The 18,509-nt window shown below is 37.8% G+C and overlaps 1 protein-coding gene across 3 annotated transcripts in view; it reads left to right on the top strand.

Annotated features, from left to right (window-relative positions):
• TMTC2 (transmembrane O-mannosyltransferase targeting cadherins 2) overlaps nt 1-18,509 on the top strand; it is an 862,038-nt gene that overhangs the window by 638,738 nt on the left and 204,791 nt on the right. For all 3 annotated transcript variants that reach the window (XR_010932514.1, XR_010932515.1, XR_010932516.1), the window contains one exon: nt 16,098-16,195. The gene's annotated coding sequence lies outside the window, so the exon portion shown is untranslated. The remainder of the gene's footprint in view (nt 1-16,097; nt 16,196-18,509) is intronic.

Genomic DNA, 18,509 nt, shown 5'->3' on the forward strand with positions numbered 1-18,509 from the left:
CATTTCCAATAAAATAAAAAGATATAAAATGTGTAAGATTAAACAAAAGATGTTCAAGACCTGTGAACTGAAAACTACTAATCATTGCTGAGAGAAGTGAAAGAAAACACAAACAAATGAAGGGATATACCAAATTCATAGACTGGAAACCTCAACATTATCAAGATGTCCATTCTCCCTCAATTCATCTGAAGAGTCAAGGGAATAACAATCAAAATTCTAGCAGATCCTTTTTGTCCTTTTGGTAGAAATTTGAATGATAGTTTTAAGTTTACATGAAAATGCCAAGGACCTAGAATAGCTAAAACAATCTTTACAAAGAAAAAAAAAAAGGAGTAGTATTTCTGCTTGACCTGTAAGTTGATGGAATAGAAGAGCAATTCCAGAATTAGACCCACTCATGGTATATTAACTGATTTTCAACAAAGTTACCAAGGTAGGTCTTTGTAAGAAATGATAATTTTCAGCAAGTGATGCTGAGACAACTGAATAGCCGAATTAAAAAAAAAACACAAAAAACCTTGACTTAATGCTTTACAAAGAATACATTTGCTATGGGCTATAGACATAAATGAAAAAGCAAAATAAATATAGTTCTAAAAAAAAATAGTAGAGATTGTTTATAACCTTGGAGTAGGCAGATTCCTTTGGTCACATAAAACACTAAACATTAAACACTGATAAATTGGGCTTTGGTAGAATTAAACCCATATAGCCTTTAAAAAACACCATTCTACTTATATTACAGCACTCTATATTATTTGTAATATATATGTTATAGTCTATTATTTTTAGTAGCCAAAACTTAAAAAAATACAAATTTTAATCCATAAAGGATTTGATAAACAAATTGTTATATTTATACAGTGGAATACTACTCAGCAATAATAAGGGGTGAATAATTGAAACAACATAAAGATATGTAACAACACACATGAATCTTTAAGGCAAGCTTAGGGACAGAAGCCAGACACAAAGAGCTGATGCTGTATGATGAGGATTGGCAACATTTTTCTGTAAAGATTGTAAATACTTTAGGTTTTTAGAGTCACATGGTCTCTATGGAAAGAATTTCTAGAATGCTGTTGACCCCTTCTTCCACCTTGAAGAGGCTGTTTCCTCCTTACATAAGCCCTAGAGTGGCTTCAGAGACAAATTGAAGAATTTCACCTGTGTCTCCAGTTGGCTGAATGAATATAGTTTCATATCTGCACCTGAGAAGGCCCAGATATAAGAGACTGTGGCCAGGGAGCGGCTCTCATAATAGAACAATGAGACATAGTAGCTTTGGGAACACTTGTATGCCCAGAGTTATTCCAGGCCAAGGATGATCCATTTTCCAGGAGAAATGTAAGCTTTTGTTCAAGAGGAATGAGGTGACCCCCAAATAAAATCTTTTTTTAAAATCTTGAACAAAGGGCATTCACCCACAGGATGAAGAGCCTTGGCTAAGGCAACTGTTAGTGAGAGCCCCCAGCAATGGAAGTGCTTTGAAGAACCCATAAATAAGCTCCTGTAGAAAGAATATTTATATATATTTTTTTGCATTGGCAAGCCTAAGGGAAACCAACACCAAATTCTGTCTGTGCCAGTCAAGGGAGGTTTTTTTTTTGTCCTTTGCCTCTTTTTCTTCCCCTGTTTCAATCCTGAAGACCTGGATACAGCCTATGGAGTGGGGAAGCAGAAATGAGAGCCTCAGATGGAAAAAAATAAGAAACTGACCACATCACCTTTTGTATTGTGACATCCAGCCTGAAAGCAGGCCCACTTTGAAAATTCAAGATAATTAGACTGTAGACATTTTTTAAAAATGTTATTGAGTTTATGGATTTGTGAACCTCTTGTAAAAACCTTGCCCAGTTCCAAAGATCTGTGGCCTATAGGTTGGGAATCACCTCTTTGAAGAATCTGTATTTTAGTTTAATCCAAAGGGCTAACTTTCTAGTCATTTTTTAAGTAAATCAAAATGCTTTAAGCCCTCTTGCCTCTTCAGCCTTATCTCCTACTCTACCTTGTCATTTCTTGGACATATCAGAATCATTTAAGCCCTCCTATAGCTCTATTCTTCTTTCTCTTACTATTCTGTTAAATACTTCTTCAGATCCCATTAAGCAGTTCTTTGCTGTTCCCTGTATTCATCTTGTACTTAATTTTTTGCTCTTTTGTCATTCCTTTTGAGGGTCTGTTGAAGTACTCTCTACCTTTTGAAACCCTACCCATCTTTCATGGCCTATTTCAAATATTACTTCCTTCATAATGATTCTTATTATTCAGTCAGAATTATTCTCTCTCTTCTTTGAAACCTATTACCACATTGCTTGTAGTATTTAACATGTTCTGTGTTGTAGTAGAACTATTTTGGTTTTTTATTTTTAATTAGTAAACTAACATATGCATGCTTTCTTTAAAATTCCAACAATATAAAAGTATAAATAAATCTACCTTACTTGGGTACTCACCCTCATCCCTATTTCCACTCCACAGTGTAATATTGTGGAAACATGGATGTTTATCTTCAGGTTCCATATTTATTAAATAGTCCCACATAGTCACAAGGTTGATAGGAGGATTAATTGAGATAATATATAAAAAAATATATAATACAGTACCTAGCATATAGTGATTACTTGATCTTAGTTATTTTTATTATTATGCTTATGTTATTGTTAACATCCTTTCAGATTGTTCCCTATGCATTTATAAATTTTTTAATAACATGCATATATGTATATGTACATAATGTTTCTTTTTGAAAATATAACAATACAGACAACCTATATATCATGGGCACATTGCCATCTCTTTGTCATCCATTGTCAGACATGGAACTTTACTGTTCTGATGCTTTCCTGTAAAAATGTTGCGTTGAATCTACTTTTATATTTTTCTTTCTGTTTAAGTATTTCTGAAGGATAGATTCTGAGTAAGAATTTGTTATGTCAAAACATGTAAGTATTTTAGATTTTGATAGGTACTGTGAAATGTTACCTGTTGATGCCTATTTCACTATACCTCTACCAGCATTGGGTATTGGTTTTTTTAAAATTTTTTTTTATTTTTTGGACGAATTGGGTGGAAAAATGATATCCCATTACTATTTTAATTTGCAGTTCTCTGATCACTGGAAAGTCTAAGGATCTTCTATATATTTCTTTTTCTGCAAATTACCTTTCTGTTTAATTTTCCCAGTATTAAATAGGGTTGTTTTCTTTTCCCTGTACCTGGAGTGTTGTCCCACATTATCTAGTACAGCTATGTATCAGCACCATCTTATTAAGTTTTACAAGAAAATCTCCTATGGATTTTAATTATAATTAGATGGATTTATAAAATATATAAAGTATAATGGAGAGAATTAACTTTTTGGTAATATTGAGTCTTGCTATCCAGATTCAGAGATTCTCTATTACTCATCTATTACTTAACGCCATGCCATTGAATATTGCCTAGGATTCTTGATTACCTGAATTGTATGAAGTGCTATATGTCCTGGCTTCTATGTGTGTGTGTGTGTGTGTGTGTGTGTGTGTGTGTGTGTGTGTGTGTGTGTTCCTAATTTGGAAAATTCAGTTATTTGAGCTCTCCTCTTCTTTTGTTTGAAGGGAAGGAGGATAAGAAGATATTAAATTTTAAATGTTGGAAACAATGCTTTTTTAAGGCTTCTAACTTTCCCTCCAAAATTAGAATGGGGGAAAAGATACATTTGGTGAGTATGAGTGTGAGAGAACATTATTGGTGTAACAATTTTAACTTTGGCATGATTTTAAATGAAAATATGGCTGTTCCTTTGGCGTCTACATCACTTGTGTAATACAGGTTCAGCTACTCAATATGGCTGTGTACTATGGAAATATGAAGTTCTGAAATCTCATTTCTCCTTTCCATTGTTTATGTGTGTAAAAAACTTATAATAAAATTGAATAAATGTGATAATGTTCTGTATATAAAAACCATTTCAATAACCCTGTTACATTATGAAAGCATGAATATCATTTTAGTGACATCTAAATATTTTGAAGCCTCCTCTCCTTAAGTTTTGATGGCTAGTTGAGGAAACAATTGTAATGGTAATAGTCAGATGTTTTCCATCTTTTTAGTAGAAGGTGAAAGATCTAATCTCAAGATATAGCATAAATGACTTTGAATTGACAACTTGAGGAATTTCCTTGCCAGTGAAAGGATGATTCTCATGAAGGTGTTTCTGAGCACCTCTGCTCCTGGCAAAAGAGCTTGCAAATACATTATTTGGAAGCACAAGTTTTCTTTGACTAATTTTATGGGGATCCCCATAAAGCAAACAATTAGATCAGAGCAGAAGGATGAATCTTTTCATAAAAACCTTCACAATTTGGGAATGTTTGATAACTGGCCCTTCTTTTTCAGATCACCAACTTTAACAAAACTTGGATAGTTACAGGATGGGAAATTTCATAAATAAATAAAAGCTGCATCACGCTAACTTAAAGTCTGGAATGGTTTAAAATATTTCCTTTGATATGATTCCCAAATTCTATATAAAAGTAAAGTAATAGTGCAGAAATAAAACATAATGTGGCATGTCTAGAACTTTTATAACTAGCCTGACTTTGAGTGAAATGAGTAAGAGATCAAAGCTTTAATGATTTTAGTTTTTCTCTTATTTTTTTTTCTTTTGAAAAGTCTGATGTTCTATGGGGAAATTAGAACAATCTACACTTCAAAATAAAATCATATCTTTAGTCAAGTATATAATATTGATCCTTCTTATAGTAAAGATTCATAGGTACTATGAGATGGATTTTTATTTTTATTTTTTATAGCATTAGTCAAAGTAGTTTAGAAACAGTTGGCTAGGCCTGTGCTGAAAAAACAAAGTCTAGGAGAGGAGCAATTCTGAATATAATAATAATAAAAGATATATTTTTTAACATCTTTATTGGAGTATAATTGCTTTACAATGATGTGTTAGTTTCTGCTTTAAAACAAAGTGAATCAGCTATACATATACATATATCTCCATATCTATTCCCTCTTGCATCTCCCTCCCACTCTCCCTATCCTACCCCTCTAGGCCACAGAGCACCAAGCTGATCTCCCTGTGCTGTGCAGCTGCTTCCCACTAGCTATCTGTTTTACATTTGGTAGTGTATATATGTCCACGCCACTCTCTTACTTCGTCCCAGCTTACCCTTCCCCCTCCCCATGTCCTCAAGTCCATTCTCTACATCTACCTCTTTATTCCAGTCCTTCCCCTAGGTTCTTCAGAACCATTTTTTTTTTTTGATTCCATATATATGTGTTAGCATATGGTATTTGTTTTTCTCTTTCTGAGTGACTTCACTCTGTATGACAGACCCTAGGTCCATCCACCTTACTACAATAACTCAATTTCATTTGTTTTTATGGCTGAGTAATATTCCATTGTATATATGTGCCACATCTCCTTTATCCATTCATCTGTCGATGGACACTTAGGCTGCTTCCATGTCCTGGCTATTGTAAATAATGCAGCAATGAACATTGTGGTACATGACATTTTTTGAATTATGATTTTCTCAGGGCATATGCCCAGGAGTGGTATTGCTGTGTCGTATGGTAGTTCTATTTTTAGTTTTTTAAGGAATATCCATAGTGTTCTCCATAGTGGCTGTATCAATTTACTTTCCCATCAACAGTGCAAGAGGGATCCCTTTCTCCACACCCTCTCCAGCATTTATTGTTTGTAGATTTTTTGATGATGGCCATTCTGACCGGTGTGAGGTGATACCTCATTGTAGTTTTGAGTTGCATTTCTCTAATGATTAGTGATGTTGAGCATGGGCTTGTTGGCAAACTGTATATCTTCTCTGGAGAGCTGTCTATTTAGGTCTTCTGCCCATTTTTGGATTGGGTTGTTTGTTCATTTGATCTTGCAGTGCATGAGCGGCTTGTATATTTTGGAGATTAATGCTTTGTCAGTTGCTTCATTTGTAAATATCTTCTCCCATTCTGAGGATTGTCTTTTCATCTTGTTTAAGTTTTCCTTTGCTGTGCAAAAGCTTTTAAGTTTCATTAGGTCCCATTTGTTTATTTTTATTTTGATTTCTCTAGGAGGTGTGTCAGAAAGGATCTTGCTGTGATTTATGTCATAGAGTGTTCTGCCTATGTTTTCCTCTAAGAGTTTTATAGTGTCTGGCCTTACATTTAGGTCTTTAATCCATTTTGAGCTTATTTTTGTGTGTGGTGGTAGGGAGTGTTCTAATTTCATTCTTTTCCATGTAGCTGTCCAGTTTTCCCAGCACCACTTGTCTATTCTCCATTGTATACTCTTGCCTCCTTTATCAAAGGTAAGGTAACCATATGTACATGGGTTTATCTCTGGGCTTCCTATTCTGTTCCATTGAACTATGTTTCTGTTTTTGTGCCAGTACTGTACTGTCTTATTTACTGTAGCTTTGTAGTATTGTCTGAAGCCATGGAGCCTGATTCCTCCAGCTCCGTTTTTCTTTCTCAAGATTGCTCTGGCTATTCGGGGTCTTTTGTGTTTCCATACAAATTGTGAAATTTTTTGTTCTTGTTCTGTGAAAAATGCCATTGGTAGCTTGATAGGGATTGCATTGAATCTGCAGAGCTTTGGGTACTGTAGTCATTTTCACAATGTTAATTTTTCCAATCCAAGAAGATGGTATATCTCTCCATCTGTTTGTATTATCTTTAATTTCTTTTTTTAAATATATATATATATATTTTCCATCATTATTGAAGTATAATTGCTTTACAATGGTGTGTTAGTTTCTGCTTTATACCAAAGTGAATCAGTTATACATATACATATGTTCCCATATCTCTTCCCTCCTGCGTTTCCCTCCCTCCAACCCTCCCTATCCCACCCCTTCAGGCGGTCACAAAGCACCAAACTGATCTCCCTGTGCCATGCGGCTGCTTCCCACTAGCTATCTACCTTACGTTTGTTAGTGTATAAATGTCCATGCCTGTCTCTCACTTTGTCACAGCTTACCCTTCCCCCTCCCCATATCCTCAAGTCCGTTCTCCAGTAGGTCTGTGTCTTTATTCCTGTCATACCCCTAGGTTCTTCATGACATTTTTTTTTTTTAATTCCATATATATGTGTTAGCATATGGTATTTGTCTTTCTCTTTCTGACTTACTTCACTCTGTATGACAGACTCTAGGTCTATCCACTTCATTACAAATAGTTCAATTTCGTTTCTTTTTATGGCTGAGTAATATTCCATTGTATATATGTGCCACATCTTCTTTATCCATTCATCCGATGATGGGCACTTAGGTTGTTTCCATCTCAGGGCGATTGTAAATAGAGCTGCAATGAACATTTTGGTACATGACTCTTTGTGAATTATGGTTTTCTCAGGGTATATGCCCAGTAGTGGGATTGCTGGGTCATATGGTAGTTCTATTTTTAGTTTTTTAAGGAATCTTCACACTGTTCTCCATAGTGGCTGTACCAATTCACATTCCCACCAGCAGTGCAAGAGTGTTCCCTTTTCTCCACACCCTCTCCAGCATTTATTGTTTCTAGATTTTTTGATGATGGCCATTCTGACTGGTGTGAGATGATATCTCATTGTAGTTTTGATTTGCATTCCTCTAATGATTAATGATGTTGAGCATTCTTTCATGTGTTTGTTGGCAGTCTGTATATCTTCTTTGGAGAAATACCTATTTAGGTCTTCTGCCCATTTTTGGATTGGGTTGTTTGCTTTTTTGTTATTGAGCTGCATGAGCTGCTTATAAATTTTGGAGATTAATCCTTTGTCAGTTGCTTCATTTGCAAATGTTTTCTCCCATTCTGAGGGTTGCCTTTTCATCTTGTTTATGGTTTCCTTTGCTGTGTAAAAGCTTTGAAGTTTCATTAGGTCCCATTTGTTTATTTTTATTTCCATTTCTCTAGGAGGTGGGTCAGAAAGGATCTTGCTGTGATTTATGTCATAGAGTGTTCTTCCTATGTTTTCCTCTAAGAGTTTGATAGTTTCTGGCCTTACATTTAAGTCTTTAATCCATTTTGAGCTAATTTTTGTGTATGGTGTTAGGGAATGATCTAATCTCATACTTTTACATGTACCTGTCCAGTTTTCTCAGCACCACTTATTGAAGAGGCTGTCCTTTCTCCACTGTACATTCCTGCCTCCTTTATCAAAGATAAGGTGACCATATGTGAGTGGGTTTATCTCTGGGCTTTCTATCCTGTTCCATTGATCTATATTTCTGTTTTTGTGCCGGTACCATACTGTCTTGATTACTGTAGCTTTGTAGTATAGTCTGAAGTCAGGGAGCCTGATTCCTCCAGCTCCGTTTTTCGTTCTCAAGATTGCTCTGGCTATTCGGGGTCTTTTGTGTTTCCGTAGAAATTGTGAAATTTTTTGTTCTAGTTCTGTGAAAAATGCCAGTGGTAGTTTGATAGGGATTGCATTGAATCTATAGATTGCTTTGGGTAGTAGAGTCATTTTCACAATGTTGATTCTTCCAATCCCAGAACATGGTATATCTCTCCATCTATTTGTATCATCTTTAATTTCTTTCATCAGTGTCTTATAATTTTCTGCATACAGGTCTTTTGTCTCCTTAGGTAGGTTTATTCCTAGATACTTTATTATTTTTGTTGCAGTGGTAAATGGGAGTGTTTTCTTGATTTCACTTTCAGATTTTTCATCATTAGTGTATAGGAATGCCAGAGATTTCTGTGCATTAATTTTGTGTCCTGCTACTTTACCAAATTCATTGATTAGCTCTAGTAGTTTTCTAGTAGCATATTTAGGATTCTCTATGTAGAGTATCATGTCATCTGCAAACAGTGACAGCTTTACTTCTTCTTTTCCGATTTGGATTCCTTTTATTTCCTTTTCTTCTGATTTCTGTGGCTAAAACTTCCAAAACTATGTTGAATAAGAGTGGTGAGAGTGGGCAACTTTGTATTGTTCCTGATCTTGCTTTCAGTTTTTCACCATTGAGGATGATGTTGGCTGTGGGCTTGTCATATATGGCCTTTATTATGTTGAGGAAAGTTCCCTCTATGCCTACTTTCTGGAGGGTTTTTATTATAAATCGGCGTTGAATTTTGTCAAAAGCTTTCTCTGCATCTATTGAGATGATCATATGGTTTTTCTCCTTCAATTTGTTAATATGGTGTATCATGTTGATAGATTTGCGTATATTGAAGAATCCTTACGTTCCTGTAATAAACCCCACGTGATCATGGTGTATGATCCTTTTAATGTGCTGTTGGATTCTGTTTGCTAGTATTTTGTTGAGGAATTTTGCATCTATGTTCATCAGTGATATTGGCCTGTAGTTTTCTTTCTTTGTGACATCCTTGTCTGGTTTTGGTATCAAGGTGATGGTGGCCTCGTAGAAGGAATTTGGGAGTGTTCTTCCCTCTGCTCTATTTTGGAAGAGTTTGAGAAGGATAGGTGTTAGCTCTTCTCTCAGTGTGTGATAGAATTCGACTGTGAAGCCATCTGGTCCTGGGCTTTTGTTTGTTCGAAGATTTTTAATCACAGTTTCAATTTCAGTGCTTGTGATTGGTCTGTTCATATTTTCTGTTTCTTTGTGATTCAGTCTTGACAGGTTGTGCATTTCTAAGAATTTGTCCAGTTCTTCCAGGTTGTCCATTTTATTGGCATAGAGTTCCTTATAGTAATCTCTCACAATCTTCTGTATTTCTGCAGTGTCAGTTGTTACTTCTTTTTCATTTCTAATTCTACTGATTTGAGTCTTCTCCCTTTTTTTCTTGATGAGTCTGGCTAAATGTTTATCTTCTCAAAGAACCAGCTTTTAGTTTTATTGATCTTTGCTATTGTTTCCTTCATTTCTTTTTCATTTTTTCTGATCTGATTTTTATGATTTCTTTCCTTCTGCTAATTTTGGGGATTTTTTGTTCTTCTTTCTCTAATTGCTTGAGGTGCAAGTTAGGTTGTTTATTCGAGATGTTTCCTGCTTCTTAAGGTGGGCTTGTATTGCTATAACTTCCCTCTTAGAACTGCTTTTGCTGCATCCCATAGGTTTTGGGTCATCGTGTCTCTATTGTCATTTGTTTCTAGGTATTTTTTAATTTCCTCTTTGATTTCTTCAGTGATCACTTCGTTATTAAGTAGTGTATTGTTTAGCCTCCATATGTATGTATTTTTTACAGATCTTTTCCTGTAATTGATATCTAGTCTCATGGCGTTGTGGTCGGAAAAGATACTTGATACAATTTCAATTTTCTGAAATTTACCGAGGCTTGATTTGTGACCCAAGATATGATCTATCCTGGAGAATGTTCCATGAGCACTTGAGAAAAATGTGTATTCTGTTGTTTTTGGATGGAGTGTCCTATAAATATCAATTAAGTCCATCTTGTTTAATGTGTCTTTTAAAGCTTGTGTCTCCTTATTTATTTTCATTTTGGATGATCTGTCCATTGGTGAAAGTGGAGTGTTAAAGTCCCCTACTATGAATGTGTTACTGTTGATTTCCCCTTTTATGGCTGTTAGTATTTGCCTTATGTATTGAGGTGCTCCTATGTTGGGTGCATAAATATTTACAATTGTTATATCTTCTTCTTGGATCGATCCCTTGATCATTATGGAGTGTCCTTCTTTGTCTCTTCTAATAGTCTTTATTTTAAAGTCTGTTTTGTCTGATAGGAGAATTGCTATTCCAGCTTTCTTTTGGTTTCCATTTGCATGGAATATCTTTTTCCGTCCCCTTAGTTTCAGTCTGTATGTGCCTCTAGGTCTGAAATGGGTCTCTTGTAGACAGCAAATATATGGGTCTTGTTTTTGTATCCATTCAGCCAGCCTGTGTCTTTTGGTGGGAGCATTTAGTCCATTTACATTTAAGGTAATTATCGATGTGTATGTTCCTATTCCCATTTTCTAAGTTGTTTTCGGTTCGTTATTATAGGTCTTTTCCTTCTCTTGTGTTTCTTGGCTAGAGAAGTTCCTTTAGCATTTGTTGTAAAGCTGGTTTGGTGGTGCTGAACTCTCTCAGCTTTTGCTTGTCTGTAAAGGTTTTAATTTCTCCATCAAATCTGAATGAGATGCTTGCTGGGTAGAGTAATCTTGGTTGCAGGTTTTTCTCCTTCATCACTTTCAGTATGTCCTGCCAGTCCCTTCTGGCTTGCAGAGTTTCTGCTGAGAGATCAGCTGTTAATCTTATGGGGATTCCCTTGTGTGTTATTTGTTGTTTTTCCCTTGCTGCTTTTAATATGCTTTCTTTGTATTTAATTTTTGACAGTTTGATTAATATGTGTCTTGGCGTATTTCTCCTTGGATTTATCCTGTATGGGCCTCTCTGTGCTTCCTGGACTTGATTAACTATTTCCTTTCCCATATTAGGGAAGTTTTCAACTATAATCTCTTCAAATATTTTCTTAGTCCCTTTCTTTTTCTCTTTTTCTTCTGGAACCCCTATAATTCGAATGTTGGTGTGTTTAATGTTGTCCCAGAGGTCTCTGAGACTGTCCTCAGTTCTTTTCATTCTTTTCTCTTTATTCTGCTCTGCAGTAGTTATTTCCACTATTTTATCTTCCAGGTCACTTATCCGTGCTTCTACCTCAGTTATTCTGCTATTGATCCCATCTAGAGTCTTTGTCATTTCATTTATTGTGTTGTTTATCATTGTTTGTTTCATCTTTAGTTCTTCTACGTCCTTGTTAAACGTTTCTTGCATTTTGTCCATTCTATTTCCAAGATTTTGGATCATCTTTACTATCATTATTCTGAATACTTTTTCAGGGAGACTGCCTATTTCCTTTTCATTTATTAGGTTTCGTGCATTTTTATCTTGCTCCTTCATCTGCTGTGTGTTTTTCTGTCTTCTCATTTTGCTTATCTTACTGTGTTTGGGGTCTCCTTTTTGCAGGCTGCAGGTTCGTAGTTCCCGTTGGTTTTGATGTCTGTCTCCAGTGGCTAACGTTGGTTCAGTGGGTTGTGTAGGCTTCCTGGTGGAGGGGACTAGTGCCTCTGTTCTGGTGGATGAGGCTGGATCTTGTCTCTCTAGTGGGCAGGTCCACGTCTGGTGGTGTGTTTTGGGGTGTCTGTGGACTTATTATGATTTTAGGCAGCCTCTCTGCTAATGGGTGGGGTTGTGTTCCTGTCTTGCTAGTTGTTTGGCATAGGGTGTCCAGCACTGTAGCTTGCTGGACGTTGAGTGAAGCTGGGTGCTGGTGTTGAGATGGAGATCTCTGGGAGATTTTTGCTGTTTGATATTATGTGGAGCTGGGAGGTCTCTTGTGGACCAGTGTCCTGAAGTTGGCTCTCCCACCTCAGAGGCACAGCACTGACTCCTGGCTGCAGCACCAAGAGCCTTACATACAGACGGCTCAGAATAAAAGGGAGAAAAAGTAGAAAGAAAGAATTAGTAGAAGTAGGAAGGAAGGAAGAAAGAAAGAAAGAACGAAAGAAAGAAGGAAAGCAAGGAAGGAAGGAAGGAATGAAGGAAGGAAGAAAGAAAGAAAGAAGAAAAGGAAAAGGAAAGGAGGGAGGGAGGAAGGAAGGAAGGAGGGAAGGAAGGAAAAAAGAGAGAAAGAAAGAAGCTACAGTAAAATAAAATAAAATAGAATAAAGTTATTAAATTAAAAAATAAGTATTTAGAAAGAAAAGGGACGGATAGAACCTTAGGACAAATGGTGGAAGCAAAGCTCTGCAGACAAAATCTTACACAGAAGCGTACACATACACCCTAACAAAAAGAGGTAAAGGGGAAAAAAATCATAGATCTTTCTCTCGAGGTCCACCTCCTCAATCTGGGATGATTCGTTGTCTATTCATGTATTCCACAGATTCAGGGAACATCAAGTTGATCGTGGAGCTTTAATCCGCTGCTTCTGAGGCTGCTAGGAGAGCTTTCCCTTTCTCTTCTTTGTTCTCACAGCTCACAGGGGCTCAGCTTTGGATTGGGCCCCGCCTCTGCATGTAGGTCGCCGGAGGGCGTCTGTTTTTTGCTCAGACGGGACAGGGTTAAAGGAGCCGCTGATTCGGACACTCTGGCGGACTCAGGCCGGTGGGGGCGGGGGAGGGAGGGGCATGGCTTGCGGGGCGGGCTTGCGGCGGCAGAGGACGGCATGACGTTGCACCAGCTTGAGGGCCGCCGTGCGTTCTCCCGGGGAAGTTGTCCCTGGATCCCGGGACCCTGGCAGTGGCGGGCTGCACAGGCTCCCCGGAAGAGGGGTGTAGGTAGTGACCTGTGCTCGCACACAGGCCCCTTGGTGGCGGCAGCAGCAGCCTTAGCGTCTCCCGCCCGTCTCTGGGGTCCGTGCTTTTAGCCGCGGCTTGCTCCTGTCTCTGAGGTTCGCGCTTTTAGCCACGGCTGGCGCCCGTCTCTGGAGCTCCTTTAAGCAGGGATCTTAATCCCCTCTCCTCGCGCACCAGGAAACAAAGAGGGAAAAAAGAGTCTCTTGCCTCTTCGGCAGGTCCAGACTTTTTCCAGGACTCCCTTCCGGCTAGCCATGGCGCACTAACTCCGTGCAGGCTGTGTTCACGCCGCCAACCCCAGTCCTCTCCCGGTGCTCTGACCGAAGCCGGAGCCTCAGCTCCCAGCCCCGCCTGCCCCGGCGGGTGAGCCGACAAGCCTCTCGGACTGGTGAGTGCCGGTCGGCCCTGAGCCTCTGTGCGGGAATCTCCCCGCTTTGCCCTCCGCGCCCCTGTTGCTGTGCTCTCCCCCGCGGCTCCGGCGGCCGAAGCTTTCCCCCTCCGCCACCCGCAGTCTCCGCCTCTGAAGGGGCTTCCTAGTGTGTGGAAAGCTTTCCTCCTTCACAAGCTCCCTCCCACTGGTGCAGGTACCGTCCCTATCCTTTTGTCTCTGTTTTTTCTTTTTTGCCCTACGCAGGTACATTGGGGGGGTTTCTTGCGTTTTGGGCGGTCTGAGGTCTTCTGCCAGCGTTCAGTAGTTGTTCTGTAGGAGTTGTTCCATGTGTAGATGTATTTCTGGTGTACCTGTGGGGAGGAAGGTGATCTCCGTGTCTTACTCTTCCGCCATCTTCCCGGAAGCCCCCCATCTTTAATTTCTTTCATCAGTGTCTTATAGTTTTCTGCATACAGGTCCTTTGTCTCCTTAGGTAGGTTTATTCCTAGGTATTTTATTCTTTTTTGTTGTAGTGGTAAATGTTAATGTTTCCTTAATTTCTTTTTCAGGTTTTTCATCATTAGTGTATAGGAATGCAAGAGATTTCTGTGCATTAATTTTGTATCCTGCTACTTTACCAAATTCATTGATTAGCCCTAGTAGTTTTCTGGTAGCATCTTTAGGATTCTGTGTATAGTGTCATGTCATCTGCAAACTGTGACAGCTACCTCTTTTCCGGTTTGGATTCCTTTTATATCTTTTTGTTCTCTGATTGCTGTGGCTAAAACTTCCAAAATTATGTTGTATAATAGTGGTGAGAGTGGACAACCTTGTCTTGTTCCTGATCTTAGAGGAAATGGTTAGAGTTTTTCACCATTGAGAATGATGTTGGCTGTGGGTTTGTCATGTCTGGCCTTTATTATGTTGAGGTAAGTTCCCTCTATGCCTACTTTCTGGAGGGTTTTTATCATAAATGGGTGTTGAATTTTGTCAAAAGCTTTCTCTGCATCTATTGAGATGATCATTTGGTTTTTATTCTTCAATTTGTTAATATGGTGTATCACATTGATTGATTTGCATATATTGAAGAATCCTTGCATACCTGGGATAAACCCCAGGTGATCATGGTATATGACCCTTTTAATGTGCCATGGGATTCTGTTTGCTAGTATTTTGTTGAGGATTTTTACACCTGTGTTCATCAGTGATATTGGCCTGTAGTTTTCTTTTTCTGTGACATCTTTGTCTGGTTTTAGTGTCAGGGTGATGGTGGCCTGCTAGAATGAGTTTGGGAGTGTTCTTCCCTCTGCTATATTTTGGAAGAGTTTGAGAAGGATAGGTGTTAGCTCTTCTCTAAATGTTTGATAGAATTCACCTGTGAAGCCATCTGGTCCTGGGCTTCTGTTTGTTGGAAGATTTTTAATCACTTTAAACTTCAGTGCTTGTGATTGGTCTGTTTATATTTTCTATTTCTTCGTGGTTCAGTCTTGGAAGATTGTGCTTTCTAAGAATTTGTCCATTTCTTCCAGGTTGTCCACTTTTTGGCATATAGTTGCTTGTAGTAATCTCTCATGATCCTTTGTATTTCTGCAGTGTCAGTTTTTACTTTTTTTTCATTTCTAATTCTATTGATTTGAGTCTTCTCCCTTTTTTTCTTGATGAGTCTGGCTAATGGTTTATCTTCTCAAAGAACCAGCTTTTAGTTTTATTGATCTTTGCTATTGTTTCCTTCATTTCTTTTTCATTTATTTCTGATCTGATCTTATGATTTTTCATTCTGCTAATTTTGGGTTTTTTGGTTCTAATAAAAAATATTATTAAATGAAATATTATAGAGTATATTCTTCAGTTCAATATGAATCTGCAGGAAAGTATTGCTACATGTTATGATAGAACAAAACTTTATCAAATACCTTCCTTTCCCTGGGCATAAAAGTTCTTTCTTGTAATATAGCAGATTGTGTGTTTAGGAGGAGGAGTTGGCAATGGGTAATTCCAAAGAGAGGGAAATAAAAAATCAAATTGATTTGGTGTTATAAAATACTATTGACATTGAGTTTTGTATTAAATTTCTCTTCCTATATCTTTTCAGGAGGGTCATTTCTAAGAAGATTGCATTGTTTGGTCATGGGCAAACTGAAGTATTTAATTACCCTCTGGAATGATCCAATTAGGAGTTTTGACTGAGTCTCTTTTCTCAAGAAGCTGCTCTCTCAGATCTTGAACTGAATTCAATGATTTCCCTTACTTGTATAACACTAGCTATACCAGTGGCTCTTAAACTTGAGCATACATCAGAATCACCAGGAGAGCTTGTTAAACCGCAGACTCAGGGGCTCTACGGCAGGAGTAAGTGATTTAGTAGATGAGGGGGAGAGCCAGGTGACTTGAATATCTATCAGTTCTCAGGTGATGCTGATAGAGTAGCTTTGCAAACCGTTGGTTTATATACCGTGTTTGGCTTGTAGCATCTGCTTTCTCCTTTTCTTCAAACCGGGAGGTGCCTGCTTCTGAATCTAATGGTTTGGAATTTCTTTGTATTTTCATCTTCAGGACCAATGGAAAGCTAAGCAGGAGGTGTCGTCCTCAAAAAGTCATGGTTAAGTCCACTACGACTCTCAATTTGGCTGACTTGTGCTCCGGTTCCAAAGGTAACTTTAAAATTCTTTATTTCTCTCAAGTGCACCAGATTTTTTCCTCGACAGTCTAAGTGATAGACTCCTAGTGTATCTCCTGCTTCTTTTCATAGATTTTATAAGTTTTAACCAGGTGAATTTTCCACAACACTGCTTTGCCTATACCACTCTTTCTTGAGTGATTTAAGTGAAATAACATATATGAATGTTTAAGAATTTGAATGCCTCATTTAAATTGTCATTATGCTTAAAATCCTGCAGTTGCTTTCAATGCCTAGAAACATTCCCCAGCTATTGACCTATGAGCTAGGAAGGTGATAACATTTTCCAGAGTGAACCCACTCTTTTACCTCTTAGGTCTTGTTGTAGTTGTTGTTCAGATTGTCTCCTCGGCCCAAGGAATTTGGATTATTTACTTGTTCCTATTGGAACTAAGGTTTGGAAATGTGGGTTAAAAACAAACGTCTAAATACTGAATGTGAAATCTGTCTCCCTCTACTTTGCCTTTTACCTCATTCTCTCTTTCTATTCTCTTCTCTGGAGAGGCTGGGTTTTTTTCTCTTCCGGACACATTTCTAAATCATTGTTTAATTTGCCCAGGTTCTAATCTTTCTTTAAACTACTGCACAATCTTTTACCCTGGAGCCCCTGTGGAGTTTCTCCTAAGCTTCCCCACAACTCCAAAAACGTCTTCCTCCACAGCTGTGCCATGTTATTCTCATGCAGTCCTTCAGGACTTAGCGTCTTAAATGTTTCTTTATATTCTCTGTATCCAGTAGAGTGAAACTTTGTGTCCTTTACAAGTTAGAGCTTCTGTGACTGCTATTGTAGCTGATGTGTCTTTATAAATAATATTTGGTAGTGATTTTAAAAAATATTCTAAGTAAACAAAGCAACAGTGAGGTGGCATCCTATTGAAACACAAAATGAGAACCAAAATTTTGGGCTTTTGTGTGTAAAGTTCTCAGTTGGTGCTGTAGTAAGTTTGAAATGGAAGAATACTAAGAGAATAGCTTATGCTAATATTCTTTTTATTGTCTCAGGAGATTGGGTTAGTGTTGATGTGGTGTGACCACCCTGATATCTAGATATCAAGCTGGTGATAAGTGAAGCAGGCATGATGTCTTACACAGCCTTCCTCATGACTTTCTCAGGCTAATATTACAGGAGTTACAAGTTATGTACATTTCCTTTGAAATTTCCTATAATACAAGAAACAGTTTTACTTGGTATGTGCCTATGATTTCTCTTTCTTATTTTATCTCATCACTTCTGGTTGGGGAACTGCTAACTGTGGTGCTCCAAGGACAGTGGTGCTTCAAGGACAAAGGACGACCCTGCCTGAAAAAAGTTTCAGCATTACATCTCCTACTGGACTCTTAATAGCCCTCCCCACCATGTTGCGATGGTTAAGAAATTCCTGAGCCCATCCGGGAGACGCCCACCTGGGCAACAGGGCCTGTCCCAAATTAGGAAAGGCATATGCCCTGTCCCACTCCCACCCTATAGAAGGAAGGTATATGTGCCTTGACCAGTCAGTAAACGAAAATTTCACCTAGGACCATTCTTTTGTTTTCTGCCTATAAAAACTGATCAATAGCACATGCTCGGTCTCTACTCTCCCAGACTACTAGGAAGTCGGCCTGCTTTTCTGGCAGCCACCCTTCCCTCTAATAAATTCTATCTTCTTTACATTCTGCCTTGTGTCTGGAAATTCTTTTCCAACCCACATGTGGACGACACTAACTATATTATTTTAATGGTTATGACTCATTTTTATTATTTGCATTTTTAAATATTCATATATTATTAGAACACTAAAAAAAAACCTAATTTATATTTAGTTAAAATTTACTCTCGAGTTTAAATTAAGATCTTAATAAAAACTGCTTTTCTCAGTTTTGCATCTTTTTTTTCAACTTAGGGTTGATTCCTATTATTCATTAGTGTTTTCACTATAAAATTTCTCTGTTGCCTTTTTCTTTTGAATGGTAAGAATGAGCTGGTTGTATTAAGTGTGGATGATTATTTTTCTGCTTTTACCTCATTTAAATGTAATGAGAATCAAGAGGAGAAGTGAATGAGAGACAAGTTGGGCAGTGCTCTAATAGTGTAGATTGGGGGGCATCAATATTGACAGATGGTTTAACTAGTTAGACTGACTTGACTCGTCAAATTAGATGGTAAAGGAAGAAGCAAATTTCAGAAAGGGTTAGTGTCGTTTTTCTTGGTAGTCAAACCTAACTACGAGACCACAAAGTTCAATCACTATGAATGTAACACATTCAGGAATATGTGAATGATTGCATTTAGGGATTTCCTTTTTTTT

The sequence above is a fragment of the Pseudorca crassidens genome, chromosome 11 (assembly GCF_039906515.1).
Source record: "Pseudorca crassidens isolate mPseCra1 chromosome 11, mPseCra1.hap1, whole genome shotgun sequence".
Lineage (NCBI taxonomy): Eukaryota > Metazoa > Chordata > Mammalia > Artiodactyla > Delphinidae > Pseudorca > Pseudorca crassidens.